The sequence below is a fragment of the Heloderma suspectum genome, chromosome 2 (assembly GCF_057233095.1).
Source record: "Heloderma suspectum isolate Gila_16-S chromosome 2, 16-S_ref, whole genome shotgun sequence".
NCBI classification, from domain to species: domain Eukaryota; kingdom Metazoa; phylum Chordata; class Lepidosauria; order Squamata; family Helodermatidae; genus Heloderma; species Heloderma suspectum.
In genome coordinates, this window is record NC_139459.1 from 209117356 (window position 1) to 209145138 (window position 27783).

Below are 27783 nucleotides of genomic sequence, written 5' to 3' on the forward strand. Positions count from 1 at the left end.
TTTCCCAGTAGTAATGTATGGCTGTGAGAGCTGGACTATAAGGAAGGCTGAGCGCCGAAGAATCGATGCTTTCGAACTGTGGTGCTGGAGAAGATTCTTACGAGTCCCCTGGACTGCAAGGAGGTCAAATCAGTCCATCCTAAAGGAAATCAACCCTGACTGCTCATTGGAAGGACAGATACTGAAGCTGAAGCTCAAATATTTTGGCCACCTAATGCGAAGAGAAAACTCCCTGGAAAAGACCCTGATGCTGGGAAGGATTGAAGGCAAAAGGAGAAGGGGACAGCAGAGGATGAGATGGCTAGATAGCATCACCGATGCAATGAATATGAACTTGAGCACACTCCGGGAGAGAGCGGAGGACAGGAAGGCCTGGCGTGCTATGGTTCATGGGGTCACGAAGAGTCGGACATGACTTAACGACTGAACAACAACAACCATAAATCCATCTTGCAGCTTGGCAAGGCCAGTTAGAAGCTATACAATATGGCGGCCAGGCTCTTTTGGGTTAAACTCTTGCCTTTTAACTCTCAGTGCACTGGCATTCCTTTCAGTTTTGTGAATGAAAGCAGCCATAACCATTTAGGCAAGACTCACCTTGGCTAACTGATTAGGGACATTTTTATGGAAATGGTGGTGAGTGATTGGGATGGGCCTACAAAAGCATCAACAAGGCATTAAATCGCATAAGAGCCATAACTAATTAAACTTGTTGATCTCTTAGACATACTGTGGTCTATCCCGAATTCTTCCTGGAGGTACTTCATTAAGGCCCATCTGCCCCCACAGTGCTAGCTGGAAAATCCCAAACAGGAGGCATCATCCTGGACAGTTTCACAATCTAATCTGAACTGCTTGACTCCTCAAACATGAGGGAAAGGGATGCCTGCCTTCCTCCCCTATCCTGGGGCTGTCATAATATAGATGGTTTGTAATGTCTGTACTCATGTAGTTTAATAGATCCATATGAATCACAGACTCTGTTCTGCCTGTACCAATACATCCTGTGGCTACCACATTGGGGAAGGCTGGGTTAAAGCTAGAAGCTACAGAATCAAAGTCAGGGTGTTATGGCAACTTATACTACGTGGGGGACATGTTAAGTCTAACGCTGATGCTGAAGGGCTTCTTTTAGCCTGCTAAGAGACTGGTAGACTGCGTTTCCTTGCTGACATTGTTCTTTATTAGGGCCAGATTAATTCAATTGTAACCCAGCAATGACCCCAGATATCAGAAATTTGCCTCAAAAATTCTGCTAACAGTATAAATGACTTGCTCAGAGTCTGTCTACCCGTTAGAAAATCACAAGTGCTTTATACATGAATAATAAGAATAATATGTTAAAATGTTTGTAAGCCCACAAATATGACCGATGAAACCATGCTGGTGCTGGCACATCAATCAAGAAAAGCAAACAAGGGTGAAATATGTGTAACACTTTCCAAAGATTAGGATTTGACCTACAAAATGCAGCATCCCCATAATGGAAGCTAATGGCAAGCCTTGGCCTCCTCAAATAATTGGGGGAGAGCTGTTTGGAGCAGGGATGGAATGGAGCATCCTGAAAGGAAGCATGGCTGGCTGGCTGACACCCTGAACAGGAGCACTCCATACTGTAATATTTTGTTGCAGGTCCTACTTGTAGCCACCAAACATGAAGTGGTAGTGCCAGGTAAAGTTACTGCAGCTGTTATCAGGCAGGATTTCTTCTCATGTATTTGGATATTACAGTGTTCTGTTCACTTAACAATTGGTTTCAGTGCATATGCACACACCAGTTTGACCTGCCTGTTCTTCATTCTTTCTGCTCTCTTTTCACCCAACATCACAGAATCCAACCTAAACCTAAAGAGCTATATACTATGGGGCATTTCACCTCTAGTTCTTCTTGATCCTTCTGTCCCATTGGTTTCTTGAGGAGCCAGTGCTTTGCTGAAATCTTTACTTCCCTGTGCCTGTTTGGGCTAAGTATGAGAATTTCACTTTTCTTGCAAAAGATGAGAGCATGTTCTGTTCACAGCTCTGAGCACAAGCAGGTGTCCACCAAAAATATTTGCAAATTGTCAAATGCATGCTCACATTTGTCTCTTTCCCGATTCCCAGTTCGATTTGTACAAATTTTCTAATTTGCGCAAATTTCAAGAAATCTGCATAAATTTCACCTTCAATTGCTGCTCGATTTGCACGAGTTTCCCGTTCACACAAAACAAGCAGTGATCACAAATATGAATGGGAATCAGGCACGAGACAAGTGGCGAGATGTTTTGAGAATCCTAGCAATATTGAAAATCACTTCTTCACCCATACTTAGTGCCAACACACAATCCTTCCTGTACCACAGTCCTCTGTTCCCCCAGCAGTCTCAGCAAAGAAATGCTCTACTTTCTTTATAGCAGCTGCCCTTAAGTCAATAATCTAAGACTGAACCTTCCTCCTCAGCACTTAAAAAGTGAACATTAATCACATGTGCTCAGTTAATGTTAGGGAGGCTGAGTAGTGTCAAGACAGAATGGACTTTATTTGGTAGCTGGCCTATTAATAAAATGAATTAACAATCCAGCTCAGCCTGATTTGTATGGATTTATTTTTATTTTTAATTATGACATCTGTATGCTGCTCCATAGCGTAAAGTTTTCTGTACAGCTTACAATAAATAAACATAAAAACAATTCAAATACCGAACAAAGCATCAGACTATGAAATTAAAAGCAGCATAAATACACCAAGAAACAAAGCTCACAGCAACCCCAGAATCAAATTTTAAAACTGAGAGGCTCAGACTACATGAGTTATTTAAAAGATAGGGTCAAATGTCTCTTGACTTGGAAAGATGGCCATCACTTACTCTCTCTCTCTCTCTCTATATATATATATAGTACTTGGTATAAAGTTAACATATTTAAGATGTCTTGCCATGGATAATTTATGTACTACATAATATTCCTTTATACATCCCCTAATGTATTTTCAAAAACTCTGTGCAGAATTTTGGAAGTTTATTTGGGGGTGGGGTGGGGGTCTCCCCATTTTTCACATTTTAATAAGCCACGGTGGGCTGTGGCAATTGTGCAAACTGGCCCATTGTCTTATCAGTTGCAGTTTGATCCATATTCCTATGCTAAATTAACTAAATTAATTTAGCATAGGAAATTAAATTCCTATGCTAAATTATGGGAGAATCCAGCCTTGAAAATAGAGAGACGGCCTTTTATGTGGAGGAATTGGGCTGATACTCAAATTTGTGCTTTAGATCTGTTAACAGGATCAGATGATGAGTTTTTACCATTTTCAGTATTGCGGATTAGGTATCATTTACCATCAGGGTCGGCCCTATCATTAGGCTGGATAAGGCAGTTGCCTCAGGTGGCAGATGCTGAGAAGTGGCAGCAGGGTGTTGGAGGACAGAGCTGTGTGCCACACAGCCTGCCCTGTGCCCCGCAAGCTATTCTGCTACCTTCAGATGTGGCAGAGGATGTTGTCCCCTTACCAATGTTGAAGAAAGCTTTAACTGTCAGTCTAGTCAGCTTTGGACATGGAATGGAAGTCTTGTTCTTTGCGTCAGGCAGCAAAATAACTTGGGCTGGGCTTGTTTACCATCTAGTGCTAGTGGACAGTATACTCAGCTACAGGATTTGTTGGAGTCTATATATGGGCCACCAATGATGAGTGCGTCAACATTGCCCACGTTGCTGGAGGAAGTAATTGGTTCTTTACAGAAAGCTAAGCCTATAATATCCTGGGAAGCATTTTGGAACGTATTAAAGTAGATGTTCAGAATGTCAGAGAGGAACAGAATAGGGAGTTGGAATGCTCTATACAGTCTAATCAGTGGAAAGTTGCCCTAGCTTCCATATGTAGATATACAATTGAGGCTGATTCAACAACAAAAAAATTAGGTTTTGTGTATGTGGGACACCACAGAGAATTGTTAATAAGAAGCTGGCTAGCCAAATGCTGGCGATGTAATGCCTCATGGAGGCATATGATGGACAATGCCTCATGGAGGCATATGATGTGGGCATGTCCTATAGTGGCTTCTTTTTCACTGGATGTCATTGCTCATATAGATGTCATTCTTAAAAAATCTGTGATAATAGCGGATGTCCGTGCACTTTTAACTTGCATCCCTTTGATGTGGGGATTAACAAACGGACACCAAAATTGGATACTGAGAGCCCTTACAGTTGCACAGAGACTTATACTTCAAGTTTGGGAGGATAAACAGCCATCACCGATCATTCAATAGACTGAAGATTTTACTGCTGTTGCTACATTTGAACTAGGGCTGTGCACCGCTACGGCCTGAAGCTCGAGCTCCAAGTCGAAGCGGGGTGCTTCGGGCCACCTCTGAGGAGAGGCAGAGGGGGCACAAAGCAGCACGAAGCAGGTCAGGTCGCTCCAAAGTGCTTTAGTGCACTTCAGTGCAATCTGGAAGCTCAGCCCAGTCACGCCACACACATCCCAGCCTCCAGTTCCTTAGCTGCGTCCTCTGGATGTGTACCAGCAGCCGTCTTATTGTTCCATGGGGGGTGGGGTGGCATTTTTACGATGGTGACTCCCTGGATTTCTGGAAATAGATCCTGCAGGATCTATTTCCAGAAATACAGGGAGCTGCCATTTTTTAAATGGCTCCGCCCACCCAGAACAACAAGACAGCTGGCAGCACATATCCAGAGGGCCCAGGAGATGGTGGCAGTGGTGCGGCAGCTTCCCCCCCCCCCGAACAACAAAATGGCTGGCAGTGTGTATCCAAGGGCCCAGGTAAGGAGCTGGGGGGGCGGGGAGCGGCATTCAGATGTCCAAATCCTGCTTTGGCTCCAGAGGCTGAAGCAGGCCGCCCCCCCACCCCAAACTAGCCCAAAGCGAATTGGGCCTGCCTCAGAAGCCCTGAAGCAGCCTCTGAGGTGGATCAGGGGATCCATGCCCAGCCCTAATTTGAAAGTATCTCCAACAGCTGTCAATCTCATATGGATGCTTTATTTATTTATTTCAATACCGCCCAATAGCCGAAGCTCTCTGGGCAGTTTAGAGTGTGAAATCCTTCTTTTCCCCTAACCTCCCGAAGTTGCCTTTCCCAGCTTTAAAGATTACAACCAGCACTTTAAACTGGGCCCAGATATGGCCTGAGAGCCAGTGCAGCAGCTGACAAAACATATGCATACTATGGACACATTGCGCAGTCCCAGTTAGTAACCTTGTGGCCCTGTTTTGGACCAACCGCAGTTTCCAAACCATTCTAAAGGCAGCCCCACATAGAATACATTGCAATACATATCTGTGGCCAAGCTATCTCCATCCAGGACCCAGCTGATAAAGGGCGCTTCGCACCACAGAGGTCACTTGAGTCTCTAATGGCAGTGCTGGATCAACAAGCACCCCAAGAACCAACTAAAACCATCCGGCACCCGATGCTCCACCAGAAGGTTCAAGTTGGATGTGGCTGGATGTGAGACTCAGTCTTACCCACACCACAAGAAGCAAAACCTTTTAAACATTGCCTGCACTACTACACCGACTTCTTACTGATAACTGTCAAGTGAGCCCAGGGAAAGTGGGAAAGGGAGGGAGATACACTTTGATCACGCAAACTGCATGCACGCACACACACACACACACACACACCCTCTGCCGCGCAACAGGAAAATTATGCCTCACACCCAGCCCTATAAACAGGTAATTGCCCAATCTGATCCAGTAAATTAGCACAGCAAAAGACTCTAATTCTCACAATGGACTCCAGGAGTGGATCAGAAGGGGAAATTAATTTGCATCCTCTATGAGACAGGCCCGCAGGTGAGGATTAGAGCCAGCTATAGAGACAGGGTGGAGAAGACATTTCAGAAGTGATCCCCACCCTGCATTTGGCCTTTGGATGGAGGCAAACCTGAGTTCTTCCACTGCCCTCACAGTTTGCAGTGTAAAATGTACTAAAATGAGAACAAAGCTTTTAACCTGGAAACTAATTGGTCTTTTTATTTTAAAATTACAAAAATCTAATTTGCGTTCACCACTCTCATTACTTTCTTTCAAAGAATAGTATATTCTCCACAGTAATTCTCCCTGTTATTTTGAGTCTATTTCTTACAGTTCTGAGTTGGGGCCGTTCCACTCTCTGCACAAACATACTCTTTTCCTGAAAGATGTAGGGGTGGGGGAATAAGATGGGTAGCCTTAAGCAAGCCCATTGACATTGTCTATTCCCATTTGTTAAATCAGAAACAGAGTAACAAGAATGAGTAACAAGGCTGTAGTAGAAATGAAGGCGATAAGAAAACAGTAGCTATCTTAAGCTTCAGAGATAGGCACATTTTACAGGGCTGAGGCCACACCCCTTGCCATCCATGCATTTCAGGCATGTGAGAACAGGCACTATAGGTTATCAACTTAGTAATTGTACTGAACTGGTGACAGCCATGCAGGCTATCCCCCGTGCTGACGTGCCTGGGTGGCCATGTCCCCTGATGGCCTGAAGTTTGGAGTGTACAAGAAAGGATCTTACACCCATACTGCTGTTTGTGTGCAGAGATCCTCCTTGTGTACAGGGATCCTGATTGGGCCAAGTCCTCCACTTGCATGGAGGATCTCTATGCACAAACAGCAGTATGGGTATAGAGTCCTTTCTTGTGTGTTCCAAATGGAGCATTCCAAATGTGTGGCTGCCAGGCATGCTGACAGTGGGGCTTCCCTGTATGGCCATGTGTGAGGGTTCCCCTTATGACCTGGACCCCCTCAGCAACTCCTTAAAGATCTCTTGCCTCGTTAAGAGTTCACTTTTCTTCTTTTACCTTCCCCTTTCCAATAATGTGGTGTTTAGGCTGTGGGTGAGGGGTGACCTACACTCTAGACACAGGGTTTAACCACACCAGTTTACTGGTAAATTAAAGCAAGCAATTCAAAACTAAAGGTATTAGAGCTGAATGATACAAAAGGCATTAAGAGAAAATAAAAGTTGCAAAACACAATCCTTTACCCTAGCTGTACTTAGACCTCTCCAGGCTGCTTCTTCCTGTTCCTCTTTAGGCTCTGGTCTCCCTGACTCTCACTCTGACTGGCTCTCTCACTCTCTTTATATACCTTCCTCCCTCAAAAGCGAAAGTACTGCTTCAAACCTGAAGAAATGAAGCTTAACCAGGGAAATGAAACTACTCCTCTGAGGGATACTCCTTCCCAATAAAAACTCCAGGCCTCTAAGCCTGACCCTTTCCGCCCCTTTGCTTTTGTAGGCCTCAAACCTTCATACCCGGTGACTTCTTTCATACATTCCTTCAACAGGTGGGAGGACCTCGACCTCCCTCCTTCCTTTCAGATGATGCCGCTACCCATATATTAGCAGGATGAGACAGAGATCAACACCTCTTTATTTCTCCCTGTTCCAAGGGAAGTGGATGCTTCCAACATGATGGCTTAGTTTTTCAAGACAAAGTGGAAATAAAAGGGCTATGCCCACAAAAGAGGGGCAGAAAAGAGGAACACGCAAATCCAAGTGCAAGAAATAACAATTTTATTAAACATAGAGCATCCAACTTGTATTCATTTCAAGCTGTACTTTTTCAGAGATGCCTGTATAGATAAAAGAAATATCTGAACCTAAAACAAAGACAATTAAAACATGTTTATATTTGGAGTGAGAGTTTCAGCTATTGGGCAGTATAGAAATGTAATAAATAATTAAATAAAGTACTATTTAATACTAATTCATAATCATATTCTGTCTCTTTAAGACACACATGGGCAGTCTGCCAGCCCTGGGTACCCCGCTCTTTGTCTCCACCACTCTGATCAGCCACCAACTATGTGGTGAGGGACAGATGGCTGTTTCCCCACTGGTATTAGCAAACTGCCATTTTTTGTCTTTTAAAAGGAAGCTCTTTTTCAGCAGCAAATTCAATGGTCTGGGCAGTGGGGGGGGCATGTGTTGCCCACCCCTGATCTAAAATATCTTCAGCAACCCTCAATCCTCTCCCCAAAGGTCTAACAACACAAGTGAGCTGCTAGTCAGTTATCTCCTGACATTTAGAAAGCCTCTGGACATATCTCCTTGGGACTGGCTAATATAAGAACCACCACGCTGGATCAGACCAAATGCCTATCTAGTTGAGCACTCTATTTCCATGCTGTGGCCAACTAGATGCCTATGGGAAGCCCACAATAGGACATGAGAGAAAGAGCTCTCTCCCACTGTTGTTTCTCAGCATCCAATATCCACAAGTATTTTCCCAGGATGTGCCGCTAATACGGAGAAATAGCACTATCTTGTTGTCTGTAAACATATCTCCTAAAAATGAGGAACAACAATCAGGGTGTCCTGTGACGTTCTCAGGGAATGCAGGGGAGTATGTGGGAGGAGGTGTTTCTTCAGATCAGATTCTTATGGACCCAAGCCATAAAGTTTACTCCTACATATTATGCCTGAAGATATGATTCACTACAAGAATCCATTTTCAACTGCAACCCCATGACAACTGTCACGTGTCGCTCCAACTCAAAGAAATCCCCACGCAGTGACTTTGCCACCACATTTATGCATGGAGGAACCATTTGGTTGAAACAGTCCTCATCCCTATGTGTAAATTGCTAAAGTTACCACACAAGAGCAGGGGAAATGCTAGTTTTGAAGGTTTTTCTCTGTCAGAGTAATTTGGCGATTGTCACATGTGCAGAAACATGTGAAAGCCAGGGAAAATATCACTTCTTGAATGACAGGAGCTTCTCTGCAGACAAGCCTTAACCAACAAAAGAGAAGCAGTGTGGTGTAGTGGTTAGAATGTCGGACTGGGACTGGGGACATTCAGGTTCAACTCCTCACTCGACCATGAAGCTCACTGGGTGACTTCGGGCCAGTGACTGACTCTCAGTCTGACCTTTCTCACAGGGTTGCTGTGAGGATAAAATGGAGAGGGAGAGGATCGTATAAGCTGCCTTGGGTTCCTTGGAGGAAAAAGGGGTGGGATATAAATGTAAAATACATGTAAAATAATAATAATAATATTAAAATAATACCTGCCTCTCTAGATAGTGCATAATCCTCAGAACCGCCATGTTGCTTTCAGCAGCTTTGGAATTCATTGACTTGCGCCTTCCATTTTAACAAGGTAACCAATCCTTAAAGCATTCCAATTTAATGCACACATTCTTGTGTCCAGCTAAGCGAATGTGTTTTCATCTCTACAGACTTAACGCAATGTGGCAGGTTGACATGTTTGCCATTTTATTTTTGTTTGTTTTAATTGAGGAGAGGAGAGGGTTGGGGGATGTTAGCAGTAGAGCCACCTTAGTTTCATTTTTCAGGTGCCTTGATTTATTGATTTGGCCAATTCCCATTTAACTGGCGCTCTCGCAGCCTCTAGTCAACAGCATTCCTGAGGGGGCTCTGCTCTCACCTCAGCAGGCTCAGGGGAGGAGAGCCGTGTGAGGCAATCTGCACTTGGGGGGCCCATATGAGGCCAGTTGCATTTGTTTTCCTTTAAAAAAAATAAATAAAAAGTTTGCTGTCTCAAGGCTACCGGGAAGTAACCCAAAGTGAACATTTTGTTGCTGTTTTTTCTTTGGCAAATTAGCCAAGGTTACAGAGTGCCATTCCCTTAGAACATGGGGGTAGGTGAAGTGATATGTGGGAAACAACTTGAAATAAGCTCCCATACTCTTTCCCTAGCCAGCTCAATTGTAGTCCGAGCGTACACTTCGCTAAACGAGCACCAAGGTTATTAGTGGCTAAGAGCGTGAGACGTGAAGCCCATTATTCGAATCTCACCTTACCCGTGAATTCACTAGGTGGTCCAAAGAAAGGTTTTCTCAGCCTCCCCATCTGACAGGACATCATCTTGTGGAAAGGAAAGGATGGCTAAAGCCAAGTTTAAAATGAGATGTGAAAAAGCATTTAAGTGACACGTGAAAAGCATTTCCCCATGGGGAAGGGCCATAGTTCAGGAGTGGAGCACCCAGGGACATGCAGAAATACAGGTCCTTGGACTAATGCTCTAAGTTAAAGGATCTCAGACAGCAGGGTTGGTAAACCCCTTTTCCTGAGACCCTATAGGACCATTGTCAGTCATAGCAGACAATACTGGGCTAGACAGGATCTACACAAGGTAGTGTTCAATGTGCAGCATTCCAGCATCAAAATCCAGCATCGCTTTCAAAACTTGCTTAACCCATGTGCTGGCCCCTTCTTGGTGCAGCATTCGTGGGCTATAGAACACTGGTGCGCAAACAATGTCCACACAAGGACCAGTGCATGGGTTAAGAAGCCAGGACATGCAGAATGCTGCATGAGTAAGTGCTTTTTGTGTGCCCAGCAGCTTGTTTAAATCAGAACTGTGATAATGCACATGAAGCACCTTGAACAGTAGTCTAAAGTACTATAGTCCCAGTGTTGTGTAGTGGCGAGAGTGTGGGACTGGGAGCCGGGAGATCCGGGTTCTAGTCCCCACTCGGCCATGGAAACTCACTGGGTGACTTTGGGCCAGTCACAGACTCTCAGCCCAACCTACCTCACAGGTTGTTGTTGTGAGGATAGAATGGAGAGGAGGATGATTATGTATGCTGCCTTGGGTTTCTTAAAGAGGAAAAATGGCGGTATATAAATGTAATAAATAAATAAATACATAAATAAATAAATAAATGTTACATATAATTGCCACCTACACAGTGCTTATTGTGAGTAACAGATTCAGCAGAGATGGTCCCAGTAGAAAACATGGGCCAGGGCTGTTCACTCACAGTGGCATCACACCTGCCCACACTGTGGCTTCTGCAATATTAGATAATATTCTGCAATATTACCCACTGTCAATATTAGGGTACCTTGGGGGAAACAGGGTTCCTCCTTTCCAGGGACAGCCCCGACATTTCAAACTGTACACCGCAGCACTCAAGTGAGAGTGCAAGCACATGCCATGTCCCAACTCTCTGCACCAGCCTTCCCCAACCTGGTGCCCTCAAGGCACGTTGAACTACAACTCACATCATCGCCAGCCATCATGGATCATAGGAACTGCAGGCCAACACATCTGCACCAGGTTTGGGAAAGCTGCTCTAAACCATCTTTGCTAATAACCTCCATTGCCTCCATCTCCAAGGACCCATGTAGCCCTTCCTCTTGTGCTCATGAACAGCAATTCTGTACTTGAGGCAATGCGGCCGACACAGAGCTTCAGATCAGACCAGCCGATGGTGATGGAAAGCGAGTTTCATTTCTGGGGAGCTAGTAAATGGCTATTTACATTTTTTAAAGTACTTTTAATGATAATGTCAGTTTTGCATATTCTCTGCATTCTGCACAATGCTGGAGTCAAAACTAAGTACTCCTGGCCCCTTCATGTGCATGCTGGAAACCACACATGCCACAAACCCCTTGGAAAGATAGGAGCGTGTGGCAGTTGCAACATTCCTGTGTCAAACAGCCAAGTAGGGAGAACAATTTCTTCCAAGACTATATTGCAAGATAATAGAAGCAACAAGCTCTTCGGCTCCCCCCGTACACCAACAAGCCTGATTCCCAGCCTTCAAGCACTTCAAAGCAAAGATGAGAACGTCGTTCAGCATTGAGATTTACATGGAATTCCAGCATGAGAAGAAAGCTGGGATGCCTTTCCTAGCTCAGTAGCCTTTGAAACTGTGTTCCTCAGATCCATGTGGAGGGTAGGGAACCACCTTGGGACCAATGTGGCTCCTGCAGTTGGTGTAGCCGATTTGTCAATATGAGGGCCCCATGAGGAAAAAGAATTCCTTTTGTGGTGCCTCAGATGCTTATCAGGGATTCTTCATAGACATGCTCAGCAGTTAACGAGGGACACAAGTTTAGTTTATATCCTGCCTTTCTGTACAAAAGGCACTCAAGGCGGCTTACAATGAATACAGTAAGACTAAAGACATAAATAAAACCACGGCAAAAATGCAGCAGAATAAAACAAAAACTTTATAGATCAAATTGGGTACAACTTGAAACATCTGCCTCTGGACGCTGGCCGTATCTCCTCTGACATGAAGGAGGGCCTCCATACAGCAATGAAGGTCGCAGGCAGGCTCACACAGGAGGAGGCAGTTCTTCCGTTTGCCTAGTTCTAGGCACTTTAGGGCTGTAAAGGTCAGAACCAGCATCTTGAACTGAGCAGGGAAACAAATAGGTAGCCAGTGAAACTGGTGCAAGATCAGCATCATATGATCCAGCCTCCTAGTCCCAGACAGAGCCCAGGCAGTGGCATTCTGGACTGACATTTCCAGACTGTCTTCAAGAACAGCTCCACATAAAGTACATTAGAGTACTCCAACCTGGAGGTGACTAGAGCATACATGACCGAGGCCAGGCCCAACTTCTCCAGGAAGGGGGACAAATGGCAAACCAGTTGGAATTGGTAGAAGGCACTCACTGGCCACCATCCCCACCTGAAAATGGGGGGGGGGGAGAACTGAATCTTGCAGCACCCAACATAGCAAAGGCCACAGGGTGACGCTGCTGGCATCTAGTACTAAGCGTCTTAAAACTATTGCTCGTCGACCAGTACCAATCTTCCTGTACATTGTGAGGGGCAAAAGAATGACGATGTGTCTCAGGTCTGTGTCCCATATACATGCCAATTCCTGCCCACCCAAGTGTTCTAGGTCCACCTTAGAACTTGTCCAAGAATCCTTTGCAATGTGCAAGGGTTCCATAGCAGGTGACCAGTAGACCGATCTGTGTAGAAAAGCTTCTTTGAGTGCAGGATGTTTGAAACCACTGATCTCATTTGAATATGCAACTCATATTGCATTTTAACATGACAGCTGCCAAGCTACAATTTTGTGGACGTGTTATACCTCCTGCTGCTTTCACAACAACCCTATGGGATAGGTCAGGATGAGAGACAGAGACTGGCTTAAGGTCACCCAAGAAGTTCTGTGGCTTATTGGGAATGGCTCCACCTCGTCTCCACAGTCTAAGGTCAACACACAAGCTACTAATCCACAGTGCAATATCATGTAATTCCTGTCTGTGTACAGTGTCCGCTTATGCATGCACACTAACACCAAACTGGCTCTGGAATTTTTTGTTGGCTTTGCAATCTCTGCTTCTGGCAAATAGCGAAGAGTATAAAACCTGTCTGTAAAATGTGTGCTGGCTGGCAACCTTATTATCCAGTAATATTTGCCACTGTTTCTATGAATGGAGACTTGGCCATTCTGAATCAGTTAGGAAGTTAACCTAGGAAGCGACCTTATATCAAGTCATCTAGCCTCCCCTGCCCCACCCCAAGTATCATCTACTCTGACTGGTAAAGGCTTTCCAGGGTCTCAGGGTTTTCATCACTTCTTACGTGACTCTTTTAAGCTGGGTCCTTCTGAATGCAGAGCATCTGCTTTTCTGCTAAGCTATGGTCCCTCCACGAACCTGGAGTGGAAAGTCATCAGGGCACCTGGAGGAATACTGGCTCAAAATCACGGCAGATTACCCACACAGATGGGGGGCCAGAGTCTTTTGGAAGCAGTGCCCGCCTGCCCACTCTTTCATGGGTCATAAATGCTGGCCTCTGAACAGACTCCGTCCGACTCAGGAGAGAGAGGACTGTCCGTGGGAACTGCCTCTTGCTTGGGAGAGTCACGTTCCACCTGTGCCCTCCAGGGGTTCCTAGTGACGCTGACAGGAGCAAGTGGCTCTGAGACTTGCATTCAGACACATACAGAAACTATGCAGAATGCAGACTGACCTCTTAATCCTTAATGGGTTTCCTCCTCTACAAGCCTGGTGTGGTTTCAACCACAAAAACCACACTATGGGAGACGAAGCAGGTAGGACCGGCCCAGCAGCCTAGTACATTGGGACATCTCGCAAAGCAGTCGCTCCCAAACATTTCATTCCAGGGAATAGGCGAAGAATCAATCAATCATTCTCAAAAACATGAAGCTCCACTTAGATCTGCATTTAACAACTGGGAGGCTGTGAAGAGAAGCTTTGATTAGCTAGGAGCAGACAGGCAGATCCAAGTTCTGTGCCTCCATAGGACCAAGACTAGGGACTCCCATTGATGACCTCTTTCCTTTCTGCTCTCTTCTGGAGCATACTGACAGCTGCAGAAATAACTGAAGAGGTGGCATATGTGGGAAAGATGACCTGGTGCAAAAGCTCCTGTACCTTTATAGTTTGTTTGTTTATTTAATTTCTTAATCACCCATCTGGTCTGCCACCCCACTCTGGGTGATGCACAATAATACAAACAGTTTAAAAACAATAAAATTACACGTTAAAACAACATTTTCTAAAATTTCCCTAGCCCACCCCAAATGCCTGCCTGAACAACCATGTTTTCAACGCGTGGCAGAAGCTCATTAGTTGTGTAAAAGAGGAAAGTTCAGCAGGGGCAGCTTGTCCTGCAGGGTTGCGTAAAGCTGGACCTGCTGAAATTTCCTATTACTATTAAAGATCATAAATATCTTCTCCTTTACCTCTGGCTATGCTTTTTTTTTAAATACAGAAACAAAAAGCAGCAGACAGATAAAAAAATTATATTGGTTTATAACATGTAAAACTGTAAAAGCAATCACAGGCAAAATTGGAAAAAATAAAACCAAATCATGAGTAAAAGAGAAAGAGCTAGAAGAGTATAGGAAAAAGGAAGGACAAGGAAGGGGAGAAAAACCCAAATATTTATGTACGTATGTCTGCATTTTTATTTAACTGATTTAGTACCCCATCCTTTATGCTGGCTACCCTCACAGAGCAGCTTGCAATAGCCAATACCAACTAAAATGCCAAAGCAATCAAATGTAAATTACACAACCATATAAGATATAAATTGACAAAATAACACCAGCATATAGAAAAGTTATAAAATGAACCCTAAAAAAATAGGTGGTGTGAATGAAAAAGAAGGGAGGCCCTGCAGAGATCTGAGAAATCTGTTTCCATTTTAACCTGGATTGGCGACAGTCAATGCAGAACCCTGGTAGAACCCAGGAGAAGAATTTTCACATAAGAGGGGAAGAGGGCACACACAATTCCATTATCTGCTCCCAAAACCTAAGACTCTGGTTCTGATTTACATCTGCACTGGATCCTACAGACAAAATGGTATTTGTGTGAATCATTTTGAAATAGCAGAAGTTCCAAGGCAAAGATTGGTTATTGCAAACTAATTTTCTAAAATGACTACATCAGGAAAAGCCTGATTGGTTGCTATTCGTCTTCATACCTGTGTGCATGTTTTTTTCCTTTACAGGTTTGCAAGACAAATCATTGTCATTGTCAGGGGAATGCTTCCTAGTAGCAGCAGATGATCTCTCTGCCACCCCGCTCACCCCCTGTTAAGGGTTTCCATAAAGAGGTTCCCCATTAAGGAGCAGGCACTACCAAAGTTACCAGGGGAGCTCATTTTTGACTGCCCATGGACTAAGCTCCACTCTGCACCAGCTAAGAGTCTATGCTCAAAGGAAGGGAGACAGTACATGAGTGCTGAAGGTGAAGAGGTTTGCCCAACTTCTAGAATCACAACAGAGAAAACAACTGGCATTCTTTAGGATTTTTGGCACAGGTTTTGGCACAACTGTCAATGCCTCCCCATTTCCAAATTCCTTGGGAAACACAGCTCAATCAAGATTACTATCTGTGGGGATTCCCTCCTTTATTCATGGTTGGACACAGACATGCCCTGTGGCTGTCTGCTCTCCCCCACTCCCAGAATGACTGTGCCCACTGCAGTGGGTGTTTCCAGTGAGCTAGTGTAGGATATTGGCTAATACACAGAGCTATGAGCAAGAAATCCCCGAGTTCAAATAATCTCACCTCTGCCATGAGCTCATTAGTTACAAGTTGCAATTCGCTCAACCACGGCCCCTGCCCTCTCCATCAGCAATACGGGGATGATAATAATGGCCTACCATGAAGGACTGTTGTAAACATATCTCCGCTGATTTATGTGAAATGCTTTATAGCAGCATCCCTGAACCTGGTGCTCTCCTGGTGTTTTGGATTACAACTCCCATCAGTCCCAGATAGCATGGCCAATGATCAGGAATGCTGGAAGTTGTAGTCCAAAATACCTAGAGAGCACCAGTTGGGGAAGGCTGCTTTAGTGTTTGAAGCAGTCTATGCCAATCTAGCGCCCTCCAGATGTGTTGGACTACAACTCCTATCATCCCAGCCAGTAAACCTGCTGGCTGGGGATGATATGGGTTGTAGTCCAACACATCTGGAGGGCGCTAGGTTGGAGATGGCTGGTCTAAAACTCCAGATTAGGTGGGGAAACCCACTTCCGAGTCCCTTCTCAGTAGTGGCCCCTACATCATGGAACTCTCTCCTAGGGGAAATGTGGTTGCACCTTCCACTGCAGTATCTAAAATGGCTTAGAAAAACTACCTGTTTCAAATAGCTTTTAATTTGTGTGTCTTATTGGTCACGCTACAGTTTTATTGATGTTTTAGGGTATGGCTTTGATTGTGTTTTATCCTGACTTATGTTTTTAATACTGACTAAATTGTTTTAATGGATTCTTTGTACTTTTGAATTTTAGTTGGAATTTAAAACAAACGTCTGTTTTCTGAATATTTATACTTGTATTTTGTTCACTGCCTTGGGTGGATGCGGTACAGAAAGGCAGCTTATGTTTATTTAAACCATCAAACAAATGCTAAAAATATTATTTCTAGATACATATACTGAATCACAAGGGATGATGAAATTAACATCTAACTACCATTTCTGGTGCACTAACCACATAATAATTTTAGAGTCAGTTTTGGTCCTAGAGAGCAAAAACACAAAGCCAAAAAGACAATGTCTTCATCTGGAGCCCCATAAGTGCTGAGCAACGCTATATTTAGTCATGCAGTGCCATTAGTACCACCTAATGGCACAAGGAGCACTGTACATAAAAATGCATGTACTGAAAGAGTTACTGGTCCCACGCCTACAGTGTTGGATGCAGGCTTCTGAATCGCATGGAAGCCTTTACCCAGACCAGGAGTTTGCTTCACTAACCAGTGCATGCAGACTTAGTAGTTCCAAGATGGAGAGTGTTAATAGAAGAAGACATTTACAATCCAATGTCTTCTATGCTTTCATTGATGCTTTCTTCTAAGCATCAGTCCTGTGCATGCTTAGAAGAAAGCCCCGCTGAATTCAGTCAGGCTTATTCACAGTTAAGTCTATCTAGGACTGCCGTCCTAAACAGGTTGCAAACAGAATGTGGTCATGAAGTTTCCAATTACACAAAAGCCTTATAGCAGGGCTGGGCAACGTGTGGCCCTCCAGTTGTTTTGGCCTACAACTCCCATCAAGCCTAGCCAGCATAGCCAATAATGAAGCATGATGGGAGCTGTGGGCCAAAATTTCTAGAGGGCCACAAGTCGCCCACCCCTGCCTTACAGGAACAAAGAACTAAATGAATGAACACGTGCATGTGTATCCTTCCATCCCTTTGAAACAATTGCTAATAACAATAATAGCAAGGCTCATCTGCACTGTCTCTGTACCACAAACCCTCAAGAAAGCAGAACAAATAGTAATAACTATTGTATCGGGGAAGCACAAGATTCAGTATTGAAGGTGCATTAGGTAAAGCCTAACCTGGTGCCCTCTGGACACACTGGATTATAAGTCCCATGGTCCCCAGCCAGCATGGCCAATAAAGTGCTTCATGTCTAGACAGTGAAATAGCGAAGAAAGAAGGATGGCCACCTGTCTCCAGATCCATTGATGATCGGCTGGGGGGTAGAAATTCACCCTGTCAAGTGTCCATTTCCAAATAATGGAAATCTATGTATGTATTTCTTATTTTTATTTAGCACATTTCTAATCCGCCCAATAACTAATGTTCTCTGGGTGGATTACAACCAGTTCAAAAACTAAAATGCCATTTTTAAACACAATTAAAAATATAAAACGCAATGCAAATATTTAAGTGAATAAAGTACAATATAATGCAAAACAACAGACAGCACAGGAATCAATAAAACAGCCATAACCTAGAAGTAGGTCTCTAAAATGCCTGGGAGAAAAGAAACGTCTTTGCCTGGTGCCGAAAAGAAAACAACGTAGGTCCAAGTGAACCTCTTTGGGGAATTTATTCAATAAGCAGGGTGCCACCACTGAGAAGGGCCTCTCTCTTGTAGCCACCCGCCTAGCTTCCTTTGGCGGAGGCAACCGGAAAAGGGCCTCTGAAGATGACCCAAGGGTCTGAGGAGGTACATGTGGGAGGAGACATGCCATGCCTGATGCATGACTAAAGTTTTATTTCCTCCAACTAGAACAACTTCAAAAGATGGTTCAGGGGGAAAAAATAGTCTCTGGCCTTAAGAAGAAAGGATGTTCAGAAGAACAAAGGAGGACTGTACACATGCATATGAGACAATGTGGCAGAGGGGAGTGGTAATAGGATTGCACCTACATGCCTCTCCCTCACCCTTCACGTGTTCAAGAGAAAGAATCACTGCTTGCCCCTCCCCTGCAAACATCACTATATACACATGTAACATTGGATTCTCCTTCATGGATCACTGCCTTGTTGTGGCGAAGGGGCTTGCGTAACTCAGTGAAGCCATAAGCTATGCTATGCAGGGCCACCCAAGACGGACAGGTCATGGCGGAGAGTTCTGACAAAATGTGGTCCACTGGAGAAGGAAATGGCAACCCACTCCAGTATTCCTGCCAAGAAAACCCCATGGAACTCAAAGGTTCGTATAATCAAAGCTATGGTTTTCCCAGTAGTAACGTATGGCTGTGAGAGCTGGACTATAAGGAAGGCTGAGCGCCGAAGAATTGATGCTTTTGAACTGTGGTGCTGGAGAAGACTCTTACGAGTCCCCTGGACTGCAAGGAGGTCAAATCAGTCCATCCTAAAGGAAATCAACCCTGACTGCTCATTGGAAGGACAGATACTGAAGCTGAAGCTCAAATATTTTGGCCACCTAATACGAAGAGAAAACTCCCTAGAAAAGATCCTGATGCTGGGAAAGATTGAAGGCAAAAGGAGAAGGGGACGGCAGAGGATGAGATGGCTGGATAGCATCACCGATGCAATGAATATGAACTTGAGCACGCTCCGGGAGAGAGCGGAGGACAGGAAGGCCTGGCATGCTATGGTCCATGGGGTCATGAAGAGTCGGACACGACTTAACGACTGAACAACAATAACAAACATTGGACTGGGGGTCAGACTCGATGGTCTTGTAGGCCCCTTCCAACCCTACTATACTATTCTACTATTCTATGTATTGTCCTAAATGGAAGAAGTAACTGAGATGAGAAACGGAGTGGATGCAGACTGGAAAAAGGGAGGTGCAGATTCCAGTCCGGTCTCCCAGCCAACCATGAACCATTTGGAAGCACCCTGAATTGCAGTTCTTTCATATCATCCCAAGATTCCTAGTTGTCGAACCACATTCAGCTTTCAGCTCTTTAGACCCAGGCTTCATCTCAAAGTCAAGTCTCTAATGGGTTAAATGGATGCCTTCTAGCATACACCTTAAAATATACAAGGCCCACCTGGTTAAAATTTCTAAGACAAACATACCACAGTGCAGCCTACTCCTTTTTTGCAGGGAGACCACAGCTGTTTAAAAACAGAGCTGCTTGGTGGGGTTTGTACTCCTGGCACCTACCCTGCTTTCAATTTTATACCTTTTTAAAAATGCATGCATGAGTTCAGCAAACTGTCATCAAGACGGCAAAAAAATAATAATTGTGAAGTATGGCTCACCAGCAAGTCTGGGAGTAAAACAAACAGCCAGCAAGAGCCACCACGTCTCAGGCTGTCTAAGAAAACTGGATAGCCCAGAGGGCTGGGCAGTACAGATGGAGAAAAATTGTATATGCCGTCCCTTCCCATGCCACGCTAGGCAGCAGCCTGAAGACTACACGGCAGTAGCTGCAAAAGAGGTGCCAACCGCTGACCAGCAGGAGATATGTCCGTTTTATCTTGTGGCAGAAAACTATTCACAGCAGGTTCAGCTTGGTGGGGAAAGGCATCCCCTTAAAGCAGGGGTGGGCAATTTGTGGCCCTCCAGATGTTTTGGCCTACAGTTCCCATCAGTCCCAGCCAGTAAAGTCAATGATCAGGGACTGTGGGAGGTGTAGGCCAAAACATCTGAAGGGCCACAAGTTGCCTACCCCTGTCCCAAAGGATTGGGAGCTAACACACCTATGCTGGAGGAGTAAAGGTACAAAAGACCAGAGATCTCTTTCTTTCTACCACATGAATCCTTGTCAATATGTTCAAAATTTTGCAAGAAAAGAAGCAAATAATGCAATTAGAATTGATTATGCAATTTTCCAGACTGTCTTTAAAAGCAGCCCCTTGTAGAGAGCATTACAGGTCTGCCTTCTTCAAATACAGCTGCAGTTGGCAAACCAGCAGTAAACCGGTGGTGAAAAAAAACACTCCGGGCTATCAACGCCACCAGAATGCCCTCGGGTAATACTTGGTCCAGAAGAATGTATAGTTTTGTCTCCATTTTCTGTCCTCCTCACCCCACCCCACACCCAAGACAGCAAGTGCAGGGATGTCTAGTATAGGTCAGAGAGAATAGCAACATTTTGCTTAGGACCAGCATTCATGAACTGTGCATCTTCTTCATCCCAGATAAACATATGTGACGAGGCTGACATCACTTGAAAACTGGCAGACAGGCAAACAGCACTCAGAGCCTGTAGAGTAAATGTAGAGTATGCATTCTCCCCATCACATCCTTTTTCCCCCCAAGTGACATTTTAAAGACGCAAACGGCCTGAGGAATTAAAATCTTATATTCTGTTCCAAGTTGCCACTAAAAGTAACACCATTTTTAGTGCCAGAGAGGTATTTAAAGCAGAAGGTACAGCCATACTTTTGTGGGGAATCTGAAACCTCAGAAGATCTTTTGGTGGCCTCTAAAAGCCATCCAGCACCCTCCCCAGCAACCTAATGAGCTATTGGCTTCTTACACACACCACATAGATTAAGTTTTCCATCTCTGCTACCATTAGCAAGCAATGGCTGCTGGCGCCAAAGAACCTTCCTTCCTGCCCAGCCTCCATATTAAAGAAAAGAAAAAGTTCCTCAATATTTGCCTAGACTATGTCAAAAAAACATGAGGCTGCTGGCTGAATTTCGTCGTACTCCAGAGTTTGCTGGTGGCCCTAGGTAATAATCTCATGACAAGCATCCTCTCACCCTGATCGCTGGCCCCAGGGCAGACCACAGAAACCTTCAATCAAGTCCTATGAACAAGCGGTCCATAGTCCTCCTCCATCAACTGCCTCTGCTGCTGCTGTTGAATTCACCCTAGGGAGATATTCCACAGAGTAAATTCCACGTTCTTGGCCTTTACCCCAAAATATATTCTATTCAAGCCTTGATGGCAGAGAGCTAACCAAGAGAGAAAGGGAAGAAACGTATAATCTACTATTCTGGGAAGGATACAAACCTAATACAACCGTATGAACTATGACCTTAGAATCGAAATGCATCCCCCTCCCCCTTTTTGTCTAGGAATGTGAGATGCCCGGTATTGGGAGTGGGGGTGGGGGGATGCCATGTCCATTAAAGACACACAAAGTGGCAGAAAATCAAAGAATGAACTCAGCTTTGAAAATTCAATATAAAATATAAGAAAATGTGGCTGCTATTATATCTTAATTTGAAACCCCACCAGATATCTGACTTGAGACCTCCAGAATTTGAAGGGACTGTGCTCAACAGGGTTCTGAAAAGGTCACAGACACAATTAATAATTCACAGGGCACAAGTGACTCCATTCTAGGAGCCAATAAGTGAGAGAAATGAATGATAAAAAATGATGCAAGGTTGCTGTCCCTCCCTACCCCCATTCATAATTCCTGATTCCCTGACAAGCCCCATTACTTCCAGTCATCTGAATGCAGGTAATTCATGTATTCACAATACTCAGTTCTACTCACTTGTTCAGATCTTGTTGTCGACTGAATCTACACAAGGCATTGGGTGGATTCCCTAGCAGGAAGCCAAGTTGTGTAGGCGTTTAGGAAGCTTTGTTTTCCGGAAAATCATCAAGTATGTGTGCCATGCAAGGGAGTAAAATTTGCCAGATTAAAATGTTTTTGAATTTTCAGACCATGGTCTTAATTTAATGGCATGGCAAAACACAACAGTGTGGATAGGTGTTATTGCATGTGCTTGCAATGAAAACATACCCCATAACACTGGGGCCTTTCCTCTGTGGCATCAAGAAATGCAAGACTAGACCAATGGCACATAACAAAGCAGAGCAGCAGCAGTAAAGCAAACTAGACAGGCTGTTACAGATACAGCATCTTTCAACAGGATAACGGGAAGATTAGCTAAGAGGAATAAAACGAACAATTATCCTTACACTAAGGAATTATTTCAGAAATACAAAGTTACCAATGAGCTGGATAATGAATACGCTGCCGTGGCTGAGTCCTCCGATGTGGTCTTTGCTTATATTGCAGCATTACATTTATCACCAAAACTGGTCAGGCAAGAAGATACCTATACAAACAATGCATACAACTGTTTGCTCAAGGGACTCTAGTGTTTGTTATATGAAGCGAGATACCAGCCTTTCTGATCTAGTTTACCACACTGAGTGGGAACCAACAGAATCCGCTTCTATGACACAAATAATCCAATCTCAAATCAGTTGGGATTGGAGTCATCTATTGTTACGTGCCTCAGGGCCTTCCCCAATGACTTGATTCAAGCACACTGTAGAGCCAAGGCAGTTTCCCACTGAGCCTCCACTGCCCTCTTGTTGGCCTTCTGCCGCTTGTCCCTCCCCTCCTCCTTTAGCTAGGCTCTCTCAGCCTGTGCTTTCTGTCGCTTTCTGTCCAACCGGTTCTACACTTATTTTTGTTTCACTGAGGATTATCTCCATGGTGATGTCCAGGTGACAGCAAGGGGGAAAAAACCCACCTGCACTCAAGCCTTAATCCCTTACAGTGTGTCGAAAAGGAGTGCAGCTATTGTCCTGGAGCCCAAATGTCATCAAATAAACGATAATATAGTTGCTGCGGAGTGGAGAGAAACCTCTCACAACTGAGGAACATTTCCAGCTTGAGTGTCAAGGATAATGGAGCTGATTTACAAGGACATCCAGGCCCCAGAATCAGGGCCAGGTTTATTTTTTTCTCTCTTCACCCTCTTAGGCAAAACAGCAATGCTCTACTTTGCACAAGCACTGTATTTCTAGTTGTTCTCATTCCATTAGGGACAGATTTGGTCACAAAAGCTCAGCATGCTGGATAAATAGAGCAGAGTTCTTTCGCAAATAAAACCTTTATTATGGTTGCTTAGTGCTTTGAAGTATGTACTACTTTTTGAAAACTGTCAGCATCATAGCTACAGAAGAAACTCAGGGTTGGAAGCAATCTTCATTCCCAGAGGGGGCTTAAGTCCCAACTGTATTATTCCAAGTTCATACACTGGAATAAATAACTTCAAAAATCCCTAGATGACCAGGCAACTAGGCACTTGAAATACTCCACCAAAAGATCCGCTGACAATGGAGAATGCTGTTTCACACAATACTAGTAACGTGGCTAAAAAATAAGGCTGGGAACCAGACATGTCTCGCTGCTCCAGTGAGGGATATGGGATGTTCATGTTCCCTCATCAGATCAGTCCCATTTAAACATCAGAGCCAGACACTGAAAAAGTGGGATGCAGACCCAGCCTCTATCATTCATTCCCCCTCAGGGACCAAACATGAGTTTCCTGCCAAGTATCAATTGTGCAGATGTTGGATTCTTGGCAGGGAGTGGGTGTGTGTATGCTCCCGGAGGTAACAAATAAACATCTCCTGAGTACACGCTCAAGCTAAGCACACAGCAGGGGAGTTAGCAGCATCCACAAGTCACATCTACCCTAAAACCCAAGTGGCATCATTATCCCTTGAGCTACATTGTGGTGTTGTAGAGAGCCTCCATTGGTTTTCAGTCTGGATCTTTTATCACGATGGAAAAGGAGTAGCAGGAGGAGGGTGGACAAGCATTGATTGCTTAGGAAGCAAAGGAGAGGGATACTTTTGATACTCGAGGATGTTTTCCAGCAACAAGGTGCAAGGACGATCATCAAAGGAATTATTCGTTGACTACGGAGGAACTAAAATAGGCTACTGGGCTGTCGTCCCTCTGGAACTAGACTGGGAATCTATGCTTTGCAGAACCCAAAATTAAGGATTGTGTATTTATCACACTGTTTTGAACTGGATCTTTTTATACAGGGTCTACGGACACAGGATTTCTATATTTCTATTTATTCTATACAATCAGTGCAGCACATTTATTGTATTTTTCATACTATTGTTGTTTTACTTGGTGGGGAGGCAACACTCACACTCATTTTTGGTTCTTTTTGCTCACTGGGTGAACTGTTGCCCAGTAATTCCTAACATACATGAACAGGTATGGAGAAAATCTCAGGTATCTGGCCAATCTGATCCCAGTTGCCCTTCAGGATTCATACAGTGCAGACAGGGATAGTGCCAAGTAGAAAATTCTCACACAGTATGAGATGAATTAGCAAATCTCATTGCAAAAGCAGAGAGAGGCATCTTGTGGCAATTAGAGTCTGCCCAATTATGTAGGAATCTAGAAATGAGGGAAAAGGAGTAAGAGAAATGGTATTGGACTTTGCTTGTTTTCTTGCTTTGAACTTCTACTTCTGTAAATAGAGCTATCAACCAGCTGAAGCCTGTCAATCATCTATATTGCTTAAATGGATTCAAGCATTAACATTTTCAACACAATGCAATCTCAATCCACCCTCAGGAAGTTCCTTGCTCAGATCCTCACACATTGGAGTTTTAGTAACCTCTGGGATTAGAGGAAGATTCCTATATTCAGGATTAATTCTAGCACCCATGCAGAAGCTCTGGGCCCCAGTACTAGTCATAAACCTCAGAAAGGACCCATATTACTTTAAACCTCCTGGCCCATCCTGGCTAGAGAAAATGAAGGCACATTGCTGGTTTGTAGCCTATTTCAGAGAAGTGAGAATAACAAGAAGCACTCTGAGCTTATTAGGCCGGTGTTCACAAGCACATGCACACTTTCACATCCATAGTTTGGGAGCAACTACTTCTGACAAGAACCCAGAAGTGGTAATGGTATGCATAGTTGCCATGCAATTGTCAAGTCCTTTTCCAAACCCTCCTGGAGGCAGTTTTGGTTTCAGGTCTTCCTTGACATGGCTGCACATTTGGAAGCACGCACTGGTACTTGGTGCGAGTGCAGACATGAATGCAAAGGTGAGGCACCACCCAGGGAACCTAAAATACATGGCATCAGACTTTTTAAAGCTCTCATGTAATGGTTGCTACATCAGACAAAGGCCTCTGAACTCCCTACCCAGTGCCTACCTCTCAAGGTTCTAGTTGTACTTTCCCCCTCTGTGTGAGAGAGAGCGTCATGCTCCTAGCACTTCTCCTCTCCTCCTCCTTGTTCCACTTACCTGCATACCCCACCTGCCCAACAGTAGGCGGCAAAAGAGCTGCTTATACCTTAGCAGTGACAGAAGAGCCCAGATGGATGTTTCAAAGCCAACCATTAAATGGGCCTTTGCATTTAACATGCATGGTTCTTAAAAATGCAGAGAGTGTTGGGCAGAGGGGTGGGCTGATCATTAGTGGGATGACAATGGGCATGGTGGAGGACTTTTAACCTTTTCCTTCCCTGATGCAGTCCTGATGAAAATCTCTCCTCTGAAGCTGCTATTTGCAGTGGGAGGAAATCCCCAACTGGTGCCGATAGTTTGGCCCAGAGTGATGCATTAAATTCCTACAAAGGAACAGCCAACAGCCCATCAATCTTGTCCTCCTGTCCCATCAATGGCCAGACCCATATTTTCCCAGAGGTAAGATTTCACTATTCCTTGGGATATATTATTCCTTGCTTCCTCCCCACCCTCCCATTCCATCCTGTGGCACTATAAACATTTTAGGAAAAGTATAAAATCCTGTTTTTTATTTCTGAACCCACCTTTGATTGTACCACAATCAATCTACTCATCAAATTCTAATTTCAACCTTGGCCCAAAAAACAGAAAAATCCCCTGAGCAACATTCTGTAATAAAGGGACACACAAAGTTTTGCAGCAGTATTTTATGAAAACAAATCTATGTTGCTATGGACCCCAAGTGTTAAGTTCCACCTGGCAACTGAGGGAATCAGGGCACCTAGTCTCATCCATGGTCATTGGCAGGGTTAAAAGGACTTCCCACACACCTGGCCAGTTCTTTGAGTACCATTGCCTCCCATTCCCCTCCCAGAAGAAGTGTGAAGTTATCTCTACCTGCTTTGCAAATATTGACATAAGTAGCACACTTCTTTTTAATCCACTTTTAATGGCACAGAATTATTAAAAAAAAAAAACAAATAAGAAAGCTAGCATTAAAGAAGTGGGGGAAAGAGTAGGCTGGAGAAGGAATCAGAGTCTCTGCGGGAAGAGAAAACTCTACAGTGAGCTATTTTGTTTGCAAAGGAAACCTTAGCCAGTGCTGCCTTCAAGGCAGGACTTTGGTGCAGAGGCTCAAGGCCCCACTCAACAGAATGACCAGGAGAGCTCCCAGATATAGCAGGGCTACATGTTACCATCAGAAGGGGGTACAACCATTAAATCCAGAGTTTAAAATTACCTAACTGCACCACTGACTTCAACATACCTTTAAAAAATCTCTTAAATATTCAGTTTTCAGCTGATATAGCCCCCCTCAAGACAGCAGGGCGCTTTAGGTTTAATCACACATGTGCACATGTATACACATGCACGCACGCACAAGTACGTCAGAGGGCTCTGCGCACTATACCTCAAATTCAGAGAAGAGCTAAAGAGCTAACTGAGCCCTTAAGTGAGAGAAGCATAACATGATCCTCTCATTATGTAAAAACTCTTGGCAACGCTCCTCCATCTCTGTATCCTCTTAGCAATTTTGTATCCGGTTTGGGAATTCCAAGAACATCTGCAATTGTCTTTTGCTTAACCACACATCTGCGAGACGAGGAGCATCATGTCCCTACCTGCAGTGCCCTGTCATTAGAAACGGAGAACGCATTCCCTTCTCACCAACGAAATGTACAAACCCCTCATGCTCAGCCGCACCTGGAGCACTCACCTTTTAACCCTAACCTCCCCCTGTGACCGCTGACAAAATAACCCTCCGCATTCCTACCATTCGCTTGGGGAAAGACAGACACTGGGAAGGAGGTTAAACATCATCACTAGGCCATGTTGACGAATAGCTCCCACTGCAGTTCCTTATACAGTTTATGGCATCTTCAGCCCAAACTGCATCCGATCCACCTAAGAGACAAGAAATTGAGCCAAACAAAAGACTTCAGAGCTCATGCCTATGCATGTTGCTGTTATGATAAAACATTGTCTGAGATCAGGGAATATTTCTGATCTCAGCCAAGTGACAGCTGGAGAAAGACAGAGATTTTATTAATAGCTTTGCGATAACGAACCACATCATAGAGAGAACCACAGCTCCCATTAGACGTACCTGAACCTACCCCTCCATCAAGGAAGCAAGTGGTATTGGTGGTGGGGAAATAGTTTAACCTGCAAACAGCCAGAAGGCGTCAGCGGAAGGAGGACAAAAAAGAAAGAAAAAAGATAATCCTAAATAAATATCCAAGACAAGTCACTCAATCAGATGAAGGTCCCGACACTTAGATTGAGAATACAATTCTCATGAAATCTGTGAGGCCAAAGAGGAAGTTGTGAAGTACTTAGCGCAGCAAAATGCCAGGCCTACAGCCAAACAGACCCGTGGGCACTTCCAGACAATGCTGTATTCCTAAGGTTCTCATGAATCTATTCTGCAACTGGCTCAAAA

At 44.3% G+C, this 27783-nt stretch overlaps 1 protein-coding gene and 1 long non-coding RNA gene across 2 annotated transcripts in view; both read right to left on the reverse strand.

Annotated features, from left to right (window-relative positions):
- The window catches only part of SLC39A11 (solute carrier family 39 member 11), a 598886-nt gene that overhangs the window by 23075 nt on the left and 548028 nt on the right, over positions 1-27783 (reverse strand). The window lies entirely within an intron of this gene.
- On the reverse strand, positions 11896-27478 carry LOC146353881 (uncharacterized). The gene is made up of 4 exons (XR_014788203.1): positions 27448-27478; positions 27058-27245; positions 13683-13912; positions 11896-12105 (listed from the first exon to the last, which is right to left on the reverse strand). It is a non-coding gene; the product is annotated as an uncharacterized LOC146353881 (long non-coding RNA).